The sequence below is a fragment of the Dipodomys spectabilis genome, unplaced genomic scaffold (assembly GCF_019054845.1).
Source record: "Dipodomys spectabilis isolate Male_0828 unplaced genomic scaffold, ASM1905484v1 ptg000686l, whole genome shotgun sequence".
Lineage (NCBI taxonomy): Eukaryota > Metazoa > Chordata > Mammalia > Rodentia > Heteromyidae > Dipodomys > Dipodomys spectabilis.
In genome coordinates, this window is record NW_024871363.1 from 914,424 (window position 1) to 935,351 (window position 20,928).

Consider the following 20,928-nt stretch of genomic DNA (forward strand, 5'->3'; position numbering starts at 1 on the left):
GACTTTGGCATGCAATTCATTTCCTCTTTGATCTGACAAATGAATATATAAAAGAACAGAACTTCTCCAATTAAATATCAAAACCTAACTAAACATATAACCCGAAAAGTCATCATGTAAGCTGTATTGCAACTGGAGTAAAAGAAAAATCAGCCACAATGATTCTATATTTATTGCAAATGTTGATTTTTTTCATAAATTATTTCAATTAGCTTGCATTTTTAAAGCATTGTGTTACATGATGTATATCTTGGTAACTATTTTAGGATGCCTCCTTAAATTTTGTTCTGATTATAATGACTCACTTCAGTTCCTAACCAATAAAATGATGTTAATTACAAAATTTCTAATAACCACTGTTTATAATACACAAAATTTCATAAGCATGACACAAGTTAGCATTGGTTAACATTTTGATATCATGGTCCCATGACTTATGAGAAGTATCTGCATGAGTACCATTGTACCTAGATTCCTCATCCTAAATTTAGCCACTGTTAAAAAATGTTTATATCTTTATTTTTCACCCATCAGAGATTAAATCTGAGTATAAAGCCTAAGGAAAATGATGAAGTAAGAACTTACCTTTTCAGGATATAAGTAAACAACATACAACATAGAGTAACTCACTGGTTTAAAGTCAACCTATTTCTCTAAAACCTTCTTAGCATTTCCTTACAATATGTATTACTCTCATCAAGGGAATGGGGAATGTGAGAAGAGGACTAACCAAGCATTGCCTTCAAATATACATAATTTGGATTTACCTCTACATTTTGCTATAAGCATTTGTGATAAAAATGTATGAATAATTGATTTTCTGGTCAGGTATAATATATCCTAGTTTCATATATCAAACTACATTCAGAAAATGGTATATTCCAATTAACGAAAGAAAGTCCTGGCAGAAAAATATGGTATCTCTATACTATGTGACGCCCAATTCTTAGGTATTTCATTATGCCTCCATTTAATGAATGTGATTGTTTAAATGCTTCATAACTTATTAATTAAAACGGATCAGAGTACCATAATATAATTGTGTATAATTTTGGGCTGGGAAGGTGGCTCAGTGTTAGAGCGCTAGCCTTGCATGCATGAGGCCCTGGGTTCGATTCCTCAGCACCACATAAGCAAAAAGAAAAAAGTCAGAAGTGGCCCTGTGGCTCAAGTGGTAGAGTGCTAGCCCTGAGCTGAAGAACTAAGAGACAGAGCCCAGGCCCATAGTTCAGTCCCCCACAAACATATTTATATGTTTGTGTGTGTATGTATAATTTTATCCTAGAATCATTCAAGAAGTGCCCATTAAATCATAACATACATGACATTCCATTGGTATTCATTTAGACAGGAATGTATTTCTTAGGATCTCCTGCCATTTGGAGGTGGCAGGACCATGATTCCAACTGTGGGATCCAGCTCCCACCACCTTAACCTCAGCATAGGGAACTCACTGGTCTATCTATGAACATCAGCAAGACCAGTGATTAAGCAGGCACCATTCGCTCTCAGCAGTCCTCCTTGATACATACAAGGCTGTGATAGGAAGATCATTGTCAAAGTCACCCTAGGCAGAAAAGTCCTTGAGACACCTGTCCAACTTCTGTGCTAACAAAGCCAGAAGTAGAGCCATATGGCTCCAGTGGTATAGGGCTAGCCTTAAGCAAAAGTAGCTCATGGGCTGTGCCCAGATCCTGAGTCAGCGGTCCGGGACTGGCAACAAAAAGACATACACAGAAATCTGTGCAGACATCTGGATAAAGCAGGTCACACACAGCAGCCTTTATTTACATTTTATTATGAGGCCAATGCAGGAACAGGCACAAACCAGGCAGGGGAAGAAAAAAATCAGGTTTCTCAGAAGTAACCAGTATTCAGAAAATTAAACATGGGGAAGTAAAATGGTAGCATACTTATGTAAAAACTACCATGAAGAAAAAGATAAGGGGTGGGGCTGGGAAGGTAGCTCAGTGGAAGAGCACTTGCCTTGCATGCCCCAGGCCCTGGGATTGATTGCTCAGCACCAAATAAGCAAAAAGAAAAAAAAAGCAGGAAGTGGTGCTGTGGCTCAAGTGATAGAGTGCTAGCCTTGAGCTAAAGAGCTGAGGGACAGTGCCCAGGCCCAGAGTTTAGGCCCTATGACCAGACCCAAAAACAATTCAAAAAAGAAAAAAAGAAGAGGAGGTTGGGAATGTGGAGTAGTGAGAGAGTGCTTGCCTAGCATGCAAGAAGCCCTGGGTTCAATTCCTCAATAGACATTCACAGAAATAGCCAGAATTGATGCTTTGGCTCAAGTTGTAGAGTGCAGCATACAGTGCCCAGGCCATGAGTTCAACCCAAGTGCAGGCAAAAAGATAGGTAGGTAGGTAGGTAGGCAGGCATGCAGATAAATATAGATAGATACATAGATACATAGATACATAGATACATAAATACATAGACACATAGATAGATACATAGATAGACACATAGATAGATACATAGATAGATACTAGATACATAGAAAGATGAGAGATGAATATGGTCTTGGATGTCAGGAGGAAAGAAGGGAATAAGTCCCAGGCATGAGGCCTTCTGCAGTGTGCCAGGCCACCAGCATCGCCTTCACACTACCACAGAGCAGGAAGACTGTCTCTTTCCCACTTCTCAGGCAACTGAGGGCCCCAGAGTCAAGTGGGCAGAGCCAGGTTCTAACTCAGGTGCTTGGCGACAGAAGAGAAAGGGCCCTGCCTCTCCTTGGACTGGGGACTTGCATTAATGATGTGGAGAATGAAGGAAGGAGAAAAGACTGGCAGAGGTAGAAGAAGGGTCTTCAAATCTGACAGATGGAGAGTCAAAAACCCATTCCTTAAGACCAGATGGCAAGGTTTTTCTGCTCTGTTCCTCCCTTCTTCCCCACTAAATTGGTGCTCTATTGTTAACCTAAAGATAGGCTGAGGCTCCCTTCACCTGAGGGAGGAAGGTTAATTAGTCATTGTTTGAAGAGGCAGAGAAAAGCCTGACCATGGTGTAACTCTAATAAATATTTCAGGTTTCCCCACAATGCTGTCTGTGCCTGGAATGAATGAAGTGGTTTTCCAGCTCACATCCCTGTTGAGTGTGTACATTCTGTCACCTAATCCCGCAGGCATAGATCTCTTCACCTAGCCTGGCTTTTGCAACTGTTTTCTGTCCTTCAAATATAGTGTTACACTGGAGTTCATCATGCTAACAGGGCTAGGGTTTGGATCCTGAGAACTTCATTTGAACACATGATGGGTCAATAATGTTTTTTCCTGCTTCTATAGCTCGAGAACTTCTCATCACCAAAGGAAACACAAGAAGCTCTTGAACATCTGACCTTTCAGAAGTAGAAGTTAAAGTGTCATACATTTTCTGGTCCTGGCTGGCTTTACCCTGTGATCCTCAGACCTCAGCCTTCTGAGCTTGGGTAACAGGCGTGAGCTACGGGTGCTCTGCTAGATTCAGAACTGTAATGACATTGACAATACAAGTCCACTGCTTATCACAAGGGGCTTGGAGAGCCTTTCAACAATGGACCATTCAGAACCCTGTACGACATAAGTTTATAATGCTAGAATCTGAGAGGCTGGGCATATGGATGTGCTACAATTGAACCTTGAGCTCTGACTCCAATTCTGGTGTACACCAGCATTCATTTTACATACAATGTTCTCCTAATTAGCAAATAAGGAAAGTAATTTGATTAACCCTCACTTTTTTTTTCCATTTGTGTGCCTCCAGCTCAAGCCTGGGCATCGGTCCCTGAGCCCTTCAGCTCAAGGTGAACATTCGACCACTTGACCCACATCGTCAGGTGGGGTCTTTTTCTTGTTCATTGGAGATACGAGTCTAACAGGCTTTCCTTGCCTAGGCTGTTTTTGAACTGTGGTCTTCAAATCTTAGCTTCCCGAAAAGCCAGGGTTCCAGTTGTGAGCCACAGGCATCTGGCCTATTGTTTTGACAATCCTGGGGCTTAATCTTAGGGGCTGGGTACTGTCTCTGAGCTTCTTTTCTCAAGGCTAGCACTCTACCATGTGAGCCACTCCACAGTTTCTGGCTTTTTCTGAGTATGTGGCACTGAGGATTCAAACCCTGGCATTCAGGCATGCTGAGCAAGCTCTAGCAATATGCCACATTTCTAGCCCCAGCCTTGCAATTTTATCCCTCAAATTGCCTATCCTCAAGAAAAGGCTTGTGAGTATAAATCATCTAAAAAATGCCTATTGGAAGTGTCCAAAGACAAATAAGACAAAGCTCATATTTGGAGAGACTTTAAGCATGTGAAGACTGTGACAAATGCTTCCATTAAATTATATGTCATGCTTCAACACTTAAAAATGTATTAATGAAAAATTAGTCAATGTCCTAAATTATTGTATATAATTTGATAATAGATATACAAAATGTACTAAATATTATGTGTATAATAACACTAAATACAACAAACAAACAATAAATAAATCAAGTAAAAAATAAAATAAATACAAAATAATTAATAAAAATCATAATATGTAATAAACATACACAAGTAAACATATATTACACATATGTAGAAATATTTTTCCTTTGCATGGCCTTCATTCAGACTCTGCGAACTCTAGACTGAATTTCTTTTCCACAAGGAGAGTGAGTTTTGCCTTCACCCATGGTGCTAAAGAGTTACCTGAATGTTGAATTCATGGTTCTGATAAAAAATTTCAGAAGAGTATTAAAGTTATGACAGTTAAATTTTAATTGTTAAAACTTTTTAACAACTTAGCCTATTAATAAAAGTTAAAATTGCCTGGGAGAATAGGCTTTCATTGAAAGAAATCGATGGAGACTTGGTAGAGAGGGAGCAATGTGGGTGAAGATGGCTCTTTTTCACAGTAAACAAACAAACCTCAGAAAACTTGCTGTAAATCCTGTAGGTTTCCTTGAGAATTGTCCTTACGCAGGAAATATACTCTCACTCTGTGAAACAAAGTTGTAGTGGAATTTAAATTCAAAGTTCTTAAAAAAACAAGGCATCAAATTTTGTGAATTAACCTTTAATTACCAAGCAGTAATTCTCTGAAAAAGATAACTTGGATCAAAATATTTAGGGACAAAGTTCCCTCCACAATGAAAGAAGGTATTGGGTTTACACTTCTCTGTTTGCAACACGTTCCACAATATCTTTGCATGTGAAGCAGTGAAACACAGAAAAAATAACTGATTGGATACTTCAAACAAATGATTTCACAGTTCTAAGTGGCTCACAAAAAATAAAATCCTTATTAACATGAGATAGTGAACAAATCTCTTATTACATAAGCTAAAAAATTTCGGGTTTGGCAAAGAATTTAGAAAATGGAAAAGGTAAGAAAACACGTTCTTAGAAGCACTAGTTAAGCGTATTGGCTTCTGCAGTGGAGGGAGGCCAAAACATTTGGAGTAATGGGTTCTTGATCTTATTTCTTCCATTCTACCTTCACAAGCTATCAAGTGTGTCTCAGGACTAGAGTATCCAGTTAGACAAAGAGAACTCACAGAAGAAAGATAACATTTGCAGCAGATGTATGTGATTTATAACCTTAGACAAACTATTTAAATTTGTTCAAAATTCTCCCCTACCCCAAACTGCCCTCTTTAGACTGCTCTTCATAAACTGCTTAAAATTTTGAGAGGTCATATTCATACTCTCTAGAGATTGCTGTTTGGTTGTGATTTTTGTGTGTTTTTGTTTTGGTTGTGGTTTTTAACTGAATTACAGAAGATTGTGCAAGTGTGTTACAATTAAATATATCCATCTAATTGTCCAATGCACCTAGGTCAGAGTCACTCTTATGATTTTCAACTAACGCCTATTCCAAGATTTATTTACGATTTTGCACTTCCTTCATCACATGTGTACATTGCGTACTCTCTGGTTTCAACTTCCTGTTAGTCATTCTGTTAAACTGTCTGTTAATACTTTGAAAGGTTAATATACATTCCATGGAGTTACAATCCTGCATATACTTGAACTGGTGTCAGCTTAGATTTAAATAACTTATTCATCTGCAATAACAATTTAAAGCCTGGAGACGTAAAGCACCTAAACATAATTTAATTCTCATCCATTTGTATGATTAATTTTAGTCAACAAGAAAGTTTAAAAATGGCTTAGAATATATTCCTAACTACCAATTTTTATAAATGCCCTTGTACAATGGTGTGATTAATTTATTTTACATGGGAAAATATTTTCTACTACCTATAAGTTTTGGAAAAACAAGAAAACTAAAATTTACTACTATAGATAAATATGATAGAAATACAAGATAGATTTTATGTTTGTCATATCTATGATGAATACCATATTAAAGAATTAAAGTCATATTTCTTACTACATTGGACAGATAAGGAAAACATAAAAGAACATATGATGAGGCAAATATTTGTGACTTTTTAAAATGTACCTTATTGGTGATGTTAGGGAAAAGAACCCTAAGATATGTATTCAAATGTTTATTTTTCATGTGATTGTTTCTAATGCATTTATAATTTTATTTCTTTGTTGCTTTTTATATCCCTCCCCCCACAGAGTAACCCCCGCTTTCACTGTATTTGATGTCGGTATAATTTGTAGAGGGGGGAAAACAAGTCGTTTAAATAACGATACAGTTGGACCCGTCGCAACAATGAGAAGTACAAATCGTTATGTCGAAAACGAACTTTACAACTTTAGTTGGGGGGGGAGGGTGGCGGGGAGGTCTGGGCGTGGCAGGGGAAGGATGGAAAGGGATGGGATGGGGAAACAAAGGAGGAGACTACAATGCTTGATAAGAAATGCACTCTTGGGCTGGGAAGGTGGCTCAGTGGTAGAGCGCTTGCCTTGCATGCTCGAGGCCCTGGGTTCGATTCCTCAGCACCACATAAGCAAAAAGAAAAAAGCCAGAAGTGGCGCTGTGGCTCAAGTGGTAGAGCGCTAGCCTTGAGCTGAAGAGCTGAGGGACAGCGCTCAGGCCCAGAGTTCAAGCCCCACGACTGGACCAAAAAAAAAAAAAAAAAAAAAGAAATGCATTCATTATCTTGCCCATGTAATTGTAACCCTTCTGTACAGTATTTTCAAAATAAAAAATAAATAAAATAAATAAATTAATTAAATGTACCTTATTAAGTAATGAAATTTTCTTTATGTGCTAATGTTTGGGTTTGAAATATGGGATGCTGATCTACTTAACACATTTCTGGAAGGCACCTACTGAACAACACAATGGTGGGTGGTACTCTTTCTCCACTTTAATGAATGGTTGAACCTGTTTGGAATTAGTGGTGGGTAAATAAATCAACTCTATTGTAACTTTCTCCATACACTTGAAACACTTGTAATGTCCCTAGTTATCATCTACTTGTCAAATGTTATTTTGGCAAATGTGATATTAAAAAGCTTATTTGAAAAGGAATATATTTTCAGGAGATTAAATGTAGGTTATCATTGGTTTGAGAATGACAACATTTTTATACCAGAGAACCAAGTTTTACTGAAGTACCAATATTTTGAATCACTAAGGGTTTTCTCAATTAATGTTTTTCTGAATTAAATTTGACCTCTAAGTTAAGTTTTCAGGGACTTGTTAAACCAATTAAGGATCTAGCCTTCCAGGAACTATTTTTTTGCCCACTTATGCTGGATTGAAATATTTCATTAATCATAGGGGAGGGATATTAAAAATAATCTTATGACACTTCGTGATCTTGTTTACTCATATGGGGTTGTCATCTGTAAATTGAAAGTTTGAATTACAGTACTTTCTCTCAGAGTTTGTGATCTCAGCCTCTATTTTAAGTTGCCTTGCATTATAAAATTGCTTACTGCTAATTTCTTCATCTTGAGGAATTGGGGTCCTGAAATATAGGAAATGAGAAATTGAGATGGGTCTTCAATTACTTTCTGTTGGCATGTTACATAGGCCTAGGTGAGAAGTTTTGCGACTATTATCTGATGATGCAGGTAACTGGAACCTGGGATCCTAGGACCCACGGGTCCTGCAGAATAATAATATTTTTTTAGACATCATATCAGCAAAATTTGGCCATAATCAGTAGGAATGCTTCAGAAATATGGAGAAAAACAGTTTGGGAATAATGAGTTAAAACAATAACTAGAGCAGCAGAGTAAAATCCCTTATAGATTAGAGGAAAACAACATTGTTTTTTTACCCTGTGAATTCAGAAGACCAAGAACACTTAGAAGGTATCACAAGTTTATGCCGAAGACATTGCACTATTTTTTTATATTCTAATATATATTCTAAACCTAATTATTTACATTCCAATTCTCTTTATTGGAATAAATAAATATCAATATATTTGTCAAATTATCAACTAATTCTAGTAAGTTTCACTGTGTGAAATAAAAAATCAGCACATATAAATATAAAATATATAGTAATATATAACATAATGAAAAGGCACGTGTTTTACATTGTTCTGTTGTAGTTAGTGTATCAAAGGCAACTCTGTTTTAAAGTATTATTGCATTATCTCTACCTCAGTGTTTGATAGAGTTAGACCTAAAGCTTTACCACTTGTAGATTTACAGCCTGGAGGTAAGAGGAAATATTATGATTAATACATTATCAACTTAAAGCCTAATATTGAGGAGAAACATATGGACTCCTCCTGCAACTATGAAAATATTTGGTTATAGAAAGGCAGCAGTGTAAGTTCCTGCCTGGTTGGACGATAGACAGGCCAGGACATTAGGTCATCATGCATATGAACAATTTTTTCACCTTCTTGGCTTTAGCTACTTTTGAAATGGTAGGTATTATAAACAATTATATTTTGATTAATTATATTTTAGTATGAAAAGTTCTGTCTGAACTGTTCCTCTGTCTATGATACCTTGTAACTAAGATTAATTTTGTTCAAGTAATATAATCTATACTCTCAGGGTAAGATATTCTGGTTGGTCTGTTCCTACAGGGAAGAAGAGTAAAGGACCAGGTAAACATTTGTGTCAGTAAGACCTCATTTGGAAAATTTCAGTTGTAGAAGTTTAGAAGTAGCTCTTACGCAAGGCTTACTTTGAATCCATTAGCTCCACAATGCTCAGTTGGATAAATAAGTACTTGAAAAAGCCATCACCTTTGGACCTATATATAAATACTTGAAAGTATGATTAAATCCCACATTAAAAAGACTTAAAATTGTCACGGATAAAAAAATTGCGTATGTGAGCAATCGACTGAACAATATAATTTTTTTCCAATATTCACAGAATTTTAGGGAAATAAGATCAATAGCATTGTTAGCCAACCAAGGATATACGCCTGTATAAAGTTTGTCTCATTAACTACTTAAATTTAGAGGATACTACATGCTTCTGTAGCACATATACCCAAATTAAAATACAGAGATTAACATGGCACTTGCACAAGGATGATATGAAAATTTGTGAATATTCCATATTTTTCATTCTACAGATACAAGAAATGAAAAAAGTTATTAAAAACTTGATTACAAAATTACAAGTGTATCAATACACGTAATTCATATAATTAAAAGTTAGTTTGACATCAGTGTATTAAATCTTCACACTAGAAAAGCCTTTATGTAGCATAAACTTTACGAAACTTTTGAAATTATACAACTTTGACATTTTATCCCAAAGAAATATAATACTATAAGGACCTAGGAAAAAAAGGAATCTTAAGCTGTTTCTATATGGAATGCAATCTGAAAGGACACAATAATGAACTTATATATTATAAAACAATGTAGAATTCAGAGTATACCTAGGAGAGGATAAAATAGATTATAGACATTATACAAACATAGAATGTAGAATATTTTAAAATATACTTTTCCAGCCAAGCATCAGAAATACTTCAGTTTCTGTACTACTGATTTCAACAGGTAAGAAAATTCTTTCTGATTAAGAAATCACACACTCTGCAGAACTCATTATAGATGTATACAAAAACTCTTGAATACATTTTGACATCAAAGGCAGGCAATTCACTTGGAAGAATTCCACGGAATCGATGAATTTTTACAGTAAGATATCGCTGTTGCTGGGCGCTGGAGGCTCACGCCTATAATCCTAGCTACTCAGGAGACTGAAATCTGAGCATCACAGTTAAAAGCACGGGCAGGAGAATCCATAAGACTCTTTTCTCAAATAAACCACTAGAAAACCAGATGTGGAGCTGTGGCTCAAGCGCTAGAGAGCTCTCCTTGAGCTGAAGAGTGCAGGGATAGAGCCCAAGCCCAGAGTTCAAGCCCCACAACTGACCAAAAAAACCCCCACAAAACAAGATATTGATTGCTGTTATTTGTATTGTGAAAATATTTTGTATGGACACAAAGGACGGATTGGCATTTTTGAAATTTAAGAAACTTAACTGAACTATTAGAACTTAGAAGAACAATTCGTAAAGCCTTCCACAATTTCCAAGCGGTAGTGATACATATTTATCCTTTTGGCAATATCAAATGCAGTTTCTTCCAAGTTGTTCTTCAGGCCTGGATTGACATAATGGTTCAACAGGAGGAGATCCAGAATATCTTTGCTATCTCAATTCTCAGCAGCAAGGGGGACAAGAGGCCTTTAATTTTGTCATTGGTATCTGCATCATGATGAAGTAAAAAAGAAGCCACTCTGGTATTATTCCACATATATACACTGTGCAGGGGTGTCCAGGCATCTACAGTTATTGTATGTTCCTCTTGAGCCACCAACTCACGGATAATGTCTAAGTGTCCACTGTAGGCTTCCCGGTGAAGAGGGGTATACACATTGTCATCCCTAGTATTCACATGAGTGGCCATTTTGAAGTAGTCTCCGCACTGTAGTAAGCCGATCATTTTCTGCAGCCCAAAGAAATTTGTTTGGATCCTTCTCCATTTTTTTCTTGTAATTGATACCATTCCTTACTTTTTCATCCTTTTCTTCATCTTTATCAGAATTGCCTAACCAGAGACTTTGATACCAGTGGGAATGAGGTGTCCATGTATTTCCCAGTGGGAATGAGGTGTCCATGTATTTCCCTAATAATTCACATTGGTAGAACTGGTCAGAAATATCTGGTGAATTCTTGCTTATGTTTTTAACCATGATTTATTTTCTCTTTTTCCATTTTTACTATTCAAAATTATTCTAACTAGGGTGTAGGGAATTGATGGAGAGCAGAGGAAAGATGTTACACCGTATTCAAAGGTAAAGACTGAAAATGAGGACCAGTGGTGTCTTCATGTGCAGCTCCTTCTAGGAATGAGAAAGTATGAAATAATGCCTTCTGTATAAATGATTTGGGGAATGGCAGAGCAGAAAATGAAATGATGCAACCAAAAATATAAAAGCAAAATAAATTAGGATAATTATGGAGCAATCATATTATCTATGAGAACCATGAAGGAGAGAGGAAGAGAGATGTGCAATGACCTAGTTAGCAACAAAATCCATGCCTCTGATCAATTTATTGAGCAAGCAAAATTTTTTTTTTAAATGATGGGAATAGAATGTATGTATTTACTTGAAATTAGTAAATACATTTTTAGTAGCCTACATAGAGAGAAACATCTTTGACCAAATTACAGATAAGAATCTAAATCCTTGATAATTCTAGTAACAGATCTGACTGAAATCAATTGAATCCCACTTTTCCTGTACAGTGAAGGAATAGGTCCAGGCTAGGAAAGCAGCTAGAGAAGTCAGGCCAATCATGCTTCCAGTGTAAGTGGAAGCATGATTCTGAACTTTTTTTTGTGTGTGTGCTGATTCTGAACTATTGCTTTGAACATTATATACTCCAAGAAGAAAAAGTGAGAATTGATAGCAAAGGACTACTAATACATTTTAACTTCTCATTAAGCACTTTCAATCATCAAAATCACATGAAGACAATAGACAGGCCTACTTATTTAGATGAAATCAAGTGTCATTAAAAACACAAGGAATTTAAGTAGTCATGCAAAGGACTTCCATTTTACTACTACATTATACATTTTTTTTCTAATGTTGGGTAACAATAAATAATGGATCTATTAGAAAGCTCCTAAGCTCATATATTCAATAATGAGTTCTCTTACATTATATCATGGTATTTTTGTGTATGGTATTAAGAAGGACTTTACATTACTAACTTGAATTTCTGACAAGAAAATATCATCATTGTACATCTTGCTTTCATACTTTCAGTTTCAAATTACTATCTAAATGTGTGCATTACATAAGTATAGAGAAAAAAGTAGAAACCACACTGATGACTCATGTCTTTAATCCTAGCTAATACGAAAGATGAAATCTGAGGATTGTGATTTGAAACCAGACTAAGAAAAAAAATCCATTAGACTCTGATTTGAAAGTAACCAGCAAAAGCTAGAAATGGAGCTGTGGTACAAGCAGAAAAATGCTTGCCTTGAAGAAAACTAAAACAAAACAAAATAACAAATTCTGGCTCAGGGCCAGACCCTGAGTTCAAGCCATAGTATTAGCACCAAAGAAATGAATTAATTATTTAGGTAATTAATTAATTAGAAATAAATTAAGTGGTCACATGTGGAGAGGTCACCTGTGGTGACTAGATTATGTATTATTTTGTAATAAGGCAAATTATCATTTCTCCTAATCACTAATATTTTATTTAAACTTTTTTGTACAATAAACCCTGAATTTTTCATGCATGTATATGTGTGTGTACATGTGCGCACATGTGTGTTGTGTATATGTGTGCATGTGCTGTTGCAATGTTGCTTGCCAATGTGGACAGGGTGAGGCTGAAAAGAGTTAAATGTTGTAATGTTTTTATTTATCAGTGTTCTGTCATGTCATTTCATTGGAACCACCCTTCTGTACATTTTATTTGTCAAATAATAACATCATCATAACCAAAGCATTTACAACATTAAGTTATATAAAAGAGACTGCTTTCAGCTCTTATATGTTAGGTTAGAAGATACAGAAATAATTAGGTAGTAAGTTATTACTATATGATGACTGTCAGTACAAAATATGTATCTGGGATCTTATATTGGTTATAAATTTAAGTTACACTCATGAAGTAAGTTTGACTGACTTGACCAAACAAGTATTACTTTCTGGTTATTCCTGTGAAATCCAAGGTGAATAAACTCTTTCCGGATTTCTATTGAAAATAACTTTCTTTGTAAGATCATATCTCTTCTCACTAAGAGATAATCAATCCCATATTACGTTTGAATACCCCATCTTATTGACTGAAAATAAGTATTGTAGTTATGCTTGTTAGATATTCCTTTCATAAACAAAAAAAATCATGTGTCATCTCCAGATTGTGAATATATGTGAAGTTGTTTTGTACATGCAAAGGGAACTTCACTAATGACTGTTTTGTGGGAGTAAATATCACAACTTTAACAAATAGAGCTTTTTGAATATCTTTTCCAATAAAAATAACATCCCAGAGAGAGTCTTGCAATTTCTGAAAAGCCTTTGAATATTTAAGTATTATTTCAGTTCATTGACTATGCAGCTAAAGACATTTCTGAAATAAATATTAAGATATGAAAATGTAAGTGGGTATATAGGCTTTTTATGCATCATTTTATGAAAAGCCAGTTTTATGAAACTAAATGAAATAGAATAAAAGAATGTAAGTGAATTTGGTAAGCTAATTATTAGTATAACTCTTTTCTATTAACACATTCCTTTGAATGTAGATGATAAAGTTAAATTATTTCCATTGTGTCTATGCACTTCAGTTAGTTTTAGAATCTTTATAGTTATAAGAGTGAATTTGTAGTATAAATAAAGGTCTTTTAAATTGATTAAGATTAATCTTGTGTTTTGTGTCCTACTCTCAACAAAATAAGTTATTAGAGTTGTTGATTTTTGCCATTCCAACTGGGGTGAAGTGGTATCTAAATGTTATTTTGATTTGCATTTCTTTTATGGCTAGGGAGGTTGAGCAGTTCTTCATGTGTCAATTGGCCATTCTTCTTTCCTCTTCAGAGAAGTTTCTCTTTAAGTCTTTAGCCCACTTACTTATTGGGCAGTTGTTTCTTTGAGGATTTGTTGTTGGGGGATTTAATTTATTGAGTTCCAAGTATACTTAAGTTATGAGACCCTGGTTCGGTGTATGGCTAGTGAAGATCTCTCCCAATCTGTGGGTTTTCTATTGATCTTGCTAGCTATGTCCTTTGCCATGCAGAAGCTCTGCAACTTCATGCAATCCTATTTGTTCAACCTTTCTTTGATTTGTTGTGTTCCTGGGTCTGTATTAAGAAAATTTCGGCCTGCGCCAAGGAGTCCTAGGGTTTCTCCTATTCCATCATTTAATGTTTTCAGAGTGTCTGGGTCTTTGATCCATTTGGAGTTGATTCTGGTGCAGGGTGATATATAAGGAACTAGCTTTAGTTTTCTACAAATAGTTAACCAATTTTGCCAGCACCATTTACTGAAGAGGCTGTCTTTCTTCTATTCTATTTTTTTTAGCTCCCTTATTCAAGATTACATGGCTATAGGTCTGTAGGTTCATTTTTGGGTTTTCAATTCTATTCCATTGCTCGTGAGGTCTGTTCTTGTGCCAGTACCATGATGTTTTGATTACTATGGCTTTATAGTAGAGTTTGAAATTTGGTATTGATATTCCTCCAGCAGTGTTCTTTCTGTTGAGGAACGTTTTTGCTATTCTGGGTCTTTCATTGTTCCATATGAATTTTTGGATTGCCTCTTCTGTTACCTTGAAGAATGTGGTTGGAATTTTAATAGGTATCGCATTGAAATTGTAGATAGCCTTGGGAAGAATTGCCATTTTCATGATGATGATCTTTCCAATCCAGGAGCATGGGAGTTTTTGCCATTTCCTAAGTTCTGTTTTGATATCCTTTTTCAAGTTTTTAAAGGTTTCATCATAGAGGTCCTTCACTTCTTTGGTTAAGTTAAGTCCTAGGTATTTTATTTTTTGTGGAGCTGTTACAAATGGAGTTGCTTTCTTCATTTCAGACACACTTTTCTCATTGTTGGCATACAGAAAAGCTATTGATTTGGGGGGATAATTTTATACCCTACTACTTTGCCAAAATTTTGAATCAGCTTGAGTAATTTGGGAGTGGAGTCTATAGGATTCTTTAAATACAAGATCATGTCATCTCCAAAAAGGGAGAATTTTACTTCTGCTTTCCCTATTTGGATCCCCTTGATGTTTGCATCTTGTCTTATTGCTGTAGCTAGGCATTCTAATACTAGATTGAAGAGAAGTGGAGAGAATGGACATCCTTGTCTTGTTCCTGAGTGAAGAGGAAATGGTTTATTTTTTCACCATTAAGTATAATGCTGGCTGTACGTTTGTCATGTACAGCCATTATTATATTGAAATGGAAAGACTTGGAAAAAATTATATTAAGTGAAGTAAGCCAAGCCCAAAGAAACATAGGTCCCATGGTTTCCCTTATTTGCAATATCTAGCAGATGTCTGAGTCAAGCAGAAAAGGTCAAATAAGGTGATATTAGGGAAATTAACCTTAAAATATGTATTCAAATGTTTTTTTTTCATTCATGAGATTGATTCTAACACATTTATACAATTATTTCTTTGTTGCTTTGTACATCCCTCCCCCACAGTAAAACCTGTTCTTTCACTGTATTTGATGTCGGTAAAATTTGTGGAGGGGAAGGGGAAAAACAATTCGTTCAAAAATAGGGATACAGGTGGACCCTTGCAGCAATGAGAAGTACAAGTCGTTATGTAGAAAATGAACTTTACAACTTTGGGAGGGACGGGAAGGGTTTGGTGAGGGGTGCAGGGGGAGGATGGGAAGGGATGGGTAGGGGAAACAAAGGAGGAGGCTACAATGCTTGATAAGAAATGTGCTCATTATCTTGCCCATGTTATTGTAACCCCTCTGTACAGTATTAATAAAAAAAATTAAACAAAAAAAGCTAAAAAATGAAAATAAGTTATTTTCAAGTGTTAATAGTTTTTCATTATCATGATCATTATTATAAGGAATTAAAAATGCAGTAGTGTTGATGTCTTTTTAAAACAATTGTGTTTACAAGTTGGAGGGTCTTTAATTCATGCTTAGGTCTTGGTATATATGAATTTTTAATTTTTTAAAAAATAATTTTTATTGTAAAGAGGAGTTTTATTGTACAGAGGGGTTTCAGTTAAATCACGTATTAAGTACATATCTTTTTGGAGAGTGTCACCCCTTCCCTATGATTTTTAACCTCTCTTTCCTTACATTAATCACAGGTCAGACTGCATTTTTAGGTATATGAACGGTAAAATATTTATCTGGCGTCAAAGGTGATTTTTATATCAGTCTTTCCTTTAAACATTTTAAAGTAGTACATTTCTCTCAAAATGTTGGGTATAAAATGCAATCAGAATACTTCCAATGGTAAACAACTTTGTTGAGCCAAAATGTGGAAATTATTGGTCCATAAGGCCTGCAGTCTGTTTCCATCAGTAATTGGGCAGGTCATTCTTTCAGTATGACTGTTTTAAACAGAGATGGGGTCCCAAGGCAGTGCAGTGTTGTGTCATGGGATAGAATATGATTTCTACTATTTTGAGCTAGAATTCAAGAATGTTATACTTTAGCAGTTCCTTTCACCAGGGAGGTATAAATTTATTACGGACTTGGAGTTTCATATTACAGTTACCTATTTTCTTTTTTTAATCTATTTTTCTTTTTTCTTTTTTTTTGGTCTGTCGTGGCGCTTGAACTCTGGGCTTGGGCACTGTCCCTGCACTCTTCCACTCAAGGCAAGCACTCTACTGCTTGAGCCACAGTGCCACTTCCGATTTACTAGAGGTTTATCAGATAAGAGTCTCACGAACTTGACTGCCTGAGCTGGCTTTGAACTGGGATCTTCAGACCTAAGCCTCCTGAGTAGGTAGGATTACAGGCAGGAGCCACCGGCCTCCAGTTTAGTTACCTACTTTCTAACAAAGATAAAGTGAAATATTATTAGAGTGTGCACAATAATTTTGGGAAATTTTCCTAGAATTAGTAGACTACTGGTATTTTAGTCATAAAATAGAATGAGGTTATTTGATATGGTGGGAATGGGCCACAGCCTAACACTTACAATGTGTGCAATGTTGTAGTAGTAATTCTAACTCTGAAGACTTCATTATCATCGTCTGAAAAATAAAAATAGAAGCAGTTTCACTTTATGGATTATTGGGCAGAGAAAATTAGATACCACAAGTATAGTACTTGGAAAAATAATCAGCATTTGATACTTTCTACCTGATATTTTATCATGTGATGAATTCGAACATTTTTACTGTGATTTTTATATTGTGTCTACTTAGGATATGCAATGTGATGTATTGATATTTATTGAGTTGTTCACTTTTCTGTCATTATGAGGAAAATACCTGCAAAGAAAATTTCTGAGGAGGAAACCATTATATTGGCTCATGGTGTAAGAGAACGTAGCTTAAGATCAGATGTCTCTATTGTGTTTAATTATATTTATATTAAATAGTTGTATGAGGGAATTTCAATTCAACAAATCAGTTTATAAGTACAATGGATTTTTCATAACTTTCACATACCCTTCCAAGTCTGACCCCACATTTATTATTTCTAGTTGCATACTATCTGTATTGAATATTATGCTTTCACACTCTTCCTCCATAACTCTCTTTATTCCTTCCCTTTGACTTCCCCACACATCTTCCAAGTGACAGTTTTGTGATATTTATTTCGTTGGATTAAAAGGTCAATTTTATAAGAAATTTCATCGTTTAAATACTCTTCTGCAAATAGCATGCTTTTGTTAATACTGTTGTGTAAACTTGCATAAAGTTCCATCTTCCAAATACGCGACAGAACATGGGTCCTTTGTGTGTTTGGTTCTGATTTTATTTACTTAACATATTTTTAGATCTATCCATTTCTTTGCAAATGATGTAACAATCTTCATAATGGATGGGTGCAATACAATTATGTATATGTGCACAATTTCTCCAACCATCCCTCCATCAAAGGGCATCTGGGATTTTTCCATAACTTGGTTATGGTGAATAGTGCAGCAGTGAACATGTTTGTGAAAGTGATTTTACTGTATCCTTCTGGAAGAACTCATCACTCTCTTTCTGGGAGCAATGCTCCAGCCAATTTTCCCGAATAAGCACATCTCTCCCTTTATCTCCATCACAACGTTTTGCAAGTCCTTAAAAACACACTACCTACTACAAGTCTCAATAGACTAAAACCACACTGTGTCCATATTCTTTCAATACCTTTTTCATAATTGTACAAATAATTTAGATAGAACCTTCTATCTAGTTTCCTAATGTGGGAATGAGGGACATGACAATAGAGTAAAATAAGAAATATGCAATGTATTTAGCTATTATCATATTTAAAATCATTTTCAGCTCTAACTCATAGCATCACTTATTATTATTTTAAACTTTATTTGATTACTTCATCTATGCCCTGTATTATAACTGGTGATTTAAATACCAAGGCAAAAAAGTGTGATTTGATTTTGACATTCATGTATGAGGATGCACAATATGGGCAAATGAATCGATTGGAATTAATAGCCATTATCCATTTTGTTAAAGATTGTTTCCCCAAACTGATTCTCGGAATTCATATTCCATTTAACAACAAGAAACATGTGATAATTCCCTTTGTTTTGCTCCTCAATAACTTTTGTTTCCATTTAATTATATAACAATGAATGATTTCATAAATCTACTATAGATACAAAAAATATGTTAAAATGTTTCTATCCGTATGCATTGATATACACATACACACATATATATTATACAGGTTATAATGAAAATTTATAACTTCTGTAACTGTACAATTTACTAAATTATTAAAAATATAGATGGCTCATGCATGGAATCCTGCTTACTCGGGATGCTGAGCTCTGACGATCATGGTTTGAAGCCATCCTGGGCAGGAAAATCCATGAGCCTCTCATCTCCAAACAACCAACAGAAAATCAGAATTGGAACTGTGGCTCAAAGTAGTAGAGTGATAGCCTTGAGAGAAAAAGCTAAGGAACATCACCCAGCCTCTTAGTTCAAGAAATACAATCTACCCAAAAATATCTATTTAATTTACACCTGTGTAAGTAGAGTATCTCTATCACGCAAATGCACATCCACGCTCATTTGCAAGGTAACTCTGTTATGTCTGGAGTACCACATAACATTATCACTTAAGTAGAAAGCATTGCAACATGGGTTTACTCTATCTCATGGATTTTTCTCCACTGAAATACTCAAATGTTACAATTATTCCAATTATTTAATACCCATAATATTAGAGTTTGAATTGAGTGTCTTGTGTCTCCTAAATGGGTGTTCTTACCACTTTGTCATGCCCCTAGCCATAAGTTATCCTGATTAATTTTCAGATAGAATCTAGCTTCCTACTTGTGAATGATGGTGGCCTCAGTCCACTTGATGTTATTATTCCTAGAATTTAGAATAACAGGTGCCTGGTATTGTGTACAGATTTTTCTGTCCAGTCTGGGATTTAACCAATATCCTCACAACAGTGGACTCCCATATAGTCAGGATTTTCATAAGCTTATCATAGCTGTTTTTTTTTTAAATCTCTGCATTTCCTGCAGGTTCTTGAGTACTGAATTAATTTTTTTCATTTGTTTTGTTTCATTTGTATGTATGTGTTGAGTTGTTCTTCACTTTTACTTTTGTTTCTTTCACTCACGTTCTTACCTATTGTGCTGAGAAACCAATTCTTCTTTCTCAAGATAATCAAGGTGAACATTATTTAGTCCAAAGCAATTTCAGTAATATTTAAACACCTTCATATCTATGAATGCTTTACGAAAGCTAAGCAATGAGAAGTGTCTTTTTATTTTCACAGCAGTCTTTGGCATACACAGACAGTTCATGAATTATATGAAGATAATAATACTACGGATGCTTTCCAGGAGGAGAAAAATCTATTATTAATTGTTTGACAGAGAACCCCTTTCTCGTGAAAGAAATATGCTGCTTGATGCAGGATTTCATAAAATCATATTACTAGGAGGAATCTACACAAACATTTAACACTATAAAGTTGAGACAGATGAATTGACCTCCTGAATAATTTACTTTTGGGTCAAATAAAAGCAGGCTTCCAAAAAGAGAGTAGAATTTAGAGAAACATAAGTTGTATGTAAATAGATGCTTACCTGATTTTGTTAATTTTTGAACTAATACAGGGAAATAAAGTACAGCAAGGGATAAAATAAAGAACTTCACATTGAAATACTCATTTGTGTGTGTGTGTGTGTGTGTGTGTGTGTGTGTGTGTGTGTGTGTGTATGTGTGTGTGTGTCTGTGCACGCTAGTGCGAGTATGCGCACACACTTGTGCTTGTGCTCAAGCGTGCATTCATTATTGTTGAAGCTTGATAGTGCCTGGGCACTATTCCTAATCTTCTGTGCCTAAGGATATTGGTCTACCAGTTGAACCACTGCTCCACTTCGGGTTTTTTGGAGATAATCACATGTATTTTCATGATTGGACTGGCTTGGAACAGTGGTCTTCAGATTTCACCCTCCTGATTAGCTAGCTAATCTTATTCAGCCTCTGAGTAACTAGATAAAATTCTGCCTGTCCTCTATGCTTCACTGCTCTTTTATTCTTTTCCTGAGGTAATCCAAACCTAAGTCATATATATGTCTAATTGCTTTAAAAATACTGTTACTCCTTGGCACCACGGGGGCCCATATGTACTCTTAACTACATAGGAGGCATGAAAAGAGAACCCAGGCCAAAAGTTTAGTGGACGTCCTTTTCAATCTATAGCTGGGTGCATTGGATCATTTCCATCATCCTGCATTATCTAGATGCTAAGATTGGAAGGACTGAAGAATCCAGGCCAGCCAAGGTAGGATTCTAGAGTAATTGGTGTGCAATTCTGATGCCATTGATGATGGGAAGGGTAAAACGAAGATCAGGTGCATGTTCTTGTGGAAAGGAAACCCCTATC

At 35.5% G+C, this 20,928-nt stretch overlaps 1 pseudogene; it reads left to right on the forward strand.

Annotated features, from left to right (window-relative positions):
- The first annotated feature begins 9,331 nt into the window (after positions 1–9,331).
- LOC122101787 lies at positions 9,332–9,427 on the forward strand (annotated as a pseudogene).
- The last annotated feature ends 11,501 nt before the right edge of the window (positions 9,428–20,928 follow it).